The sequence below is a fragment of the Penaeus japonicus genome, unplaced genomic scaffold (genome assembly GCF_977035675.1).
Source record: "Penaeus japonicus unplaced genomic scaffold, GWHDUDI00000001_assembly GWHDUDI00000027, whole genome shotgun sequence".
Classification (NCBI taxonomy): Eukaryota; Metazoa; Arthropoda; class Malacostraca; order Decapoda; family Penaeidae; genus Penaeus; species Penaeus japonicus.
Window position 1 is genome coordinate 14,697,379 of NW_028234429.1, and position 2,500 is coordinate 14,699,878.

Below are 2,500 nucleotides of genomic sequence, written 5' to 3' on the forward strand. Positions count from 1 at the left end.
AATAAAACAAAAGACAAACAAATAAACAATAACAGATGAACGTAGACTTGAGAACCAATGAATAAAAAGAAACGAAAAGTTATGAAAAAAAAACACGAAAAAGGATTCCCCGGGAGAGAAAAATAATGGTCTTGTGTATAGTACGTGGCAGGGTTGGTAAGGTTAGTATGTGTAATGCGATGGGGCTCTGCTGATCCCGGAACTGGTGTGATGTTACTATACTTATACTTCTTGTATCTATCTTCTTTATAGTTTTATTCAGTGTCGTTATTTGTTCTTTTGTTATATGCAATGGCATTTTAAAAAGATAACTAGAGTTTGCGTAAATATTTCACTAAATACGCTTTTGGTTGTTGGGCACTTTAACCCTTGTATTAGCGTATTTACGTGACCACAAAGGGCGCGGATGTGCGTGAATGGTTATATGATTACCATTGTCTTAAAAGCATCTTTCTATATAAGGGAAATGGCCATTATTTGACAATTTTAGTATCTATCATTTTATCATTATTCGTTATCTTTTATTGATGACTGTTCTGCAATTCTGATTTACTGTCCAACAATATCACATCCCTACCAATTTTTGTTACCAAAAATTATTTTTGTCTCAAAAATTATTACATTATCAAAAAGTGTGTTATTTATGTATCTCTTGTCGTTTTAACTAAGAAACAGATTCTTATACACGGCGTATGAGAATCCCAAAACTCAAATTGCCTTCTTGTGGTCGTGTAAACCTTTGCATTCCTGAATTTTCTTAGAGGGAGCGCCAGGTAGTCCGTGACGTCATTCCAAATGACATCATCCTTGAACAAATGTCGTGACGTCATTTCAGTAGCAGTCGGTGCAATGTGAATAACGCTATTCGTTCGCAATGACAATGGTTATGATACAGGGATGTAAATAACGGTATTAGCTAGGATAATATCAATGGTTAATGCCCCCACTGATAATAAATACTCATTGTGGCAAATGGGTAGTTTTCTAAAAACTGTGATCGATGTATTATGAAACATATAGACAAAGAAAGAAATACAAAATGAACATCAGGGAAACATCCTCCAAGCGAACTGAAGAACACGAGCCCCTCGACACACAGCCAGTCATGCTAAAACTATTCGTTTCATTTAAATAATTATTTTAAACTCCTTCGACGATTCTTCTTTACCCGAACGAAGACCGGCGCGTCGTGTGACCTTGCCTGGCTGCTGAGGCATGACAGAGGTGGAGGAGGAGCCTCTCCCCTAACGCAAGGTTACAAGGTCAAGGCAAGGGTAGACTCGCCGATGCCAGATAGTCTGTTATCTGAAGAATCTCCTTAAGTCGGGATAAAAAATACTTTTTGGTATCAGGAAAGTTGTCTTTAACAAAGAAGGACAAGGGAAAAATATATATCTCTCTCCAAAATGATCGTTTCTCTTGAAGGACGCCGTTTTCTGCGCGTCATGTCGGGTGTAAATAAATCGTGTAAAAAAAGAATTACACGAATTAGTGGGTCGGTTGATGTGGCGTATGATTACAGCCTGTTTTGGACTCACTCCAACCGAGTCTCTTTCTCTCATGTTGCTTCTTTTCATGCAACATTTATGCTATCACTTGAGCGTGTGTTACCTAGGGAGTGGTATGGCTGTTCTGCACATGCGTATAGTTATTTATTGCAAACATAGACAGCACAGGTTAACGTTTATTAGTAAATGATACGAGAAATAAGTACACCGATGTCCCAGAAGAGAAGTAGAAAATCGGGCTAAGGATAACGAAATTATTAATTATATCTATTCATTATTATAAATTATATCATCATTAATCATATTATCATTTATATTCATTTATTCACATCAGAGACCATTTAGAACACAGAGACATCATAACAACATCAGATATAACCACCTCCAGCTTTTCCTCTCCCATCTACAGTCTAGACCAGTCAGAGCTCAATTTCACCTCCTCTTCATTCACCTTTCTCTTCAAAGGCAGATCTAAGACGCAGTACCTGTCCATTTTTATCTATTCTTCATCACCACTACACGAAATTGTTAATAATATTGTTTATAAACAAGCGCTCACGGATTCATGCTTTATTTAGAAACCGGATGTATTTCCTTCTGATAGATGTAGGGGGTTACTTCAAAATTATACAAACACACACAGAAAGAGAGAGAGAAAAAAACAGAGACAGAAAGAGAGAGAGAGAGAAAGAGAGAGAGAGAGAGAGAGAGAGAGAGAGAGAGAGAGAGAGAGAGAGAGAGAGAGAGAGAGAGAGAGAGAGGGGGAGGAAGAGAGAGAGAGAAGAGGAGAGAGAGAGAGAGAGAGAGAGAGAGAGAGAGAGAGAGAGAGAGAGAGAGAGAGAGAGGAGAGAGAGAGAGGAGAGAGAGAGAGAGAGGGGGGGGGGGAAGAGAGAGAGAAAGAGAAGGGAGAGAGGGAGAGAGAGAGAGAGAGAGAGAGAGAGAGAGAGAGAGAGAGAGAGAGAGAGAGAGAGGGAGAGAGAGAGGGAGAGAGA

At 38.9% G+C, this 2,500-nt stretch overlaps 1 protein-coding gene across 2 annotated transcripts in view; it reads left to right on the plus strand.

Moving 5' to 3' along the window:
- The window catches only part of LOC122260903 (superoxide dismutase [Cu-Zn]), a 10,605-nt gene that overhangs the window by 3,375 nt on the left and 4,730 nt on the right, over positions 1–2,500 (plus strand). The window lies entirely within an intron of this gene.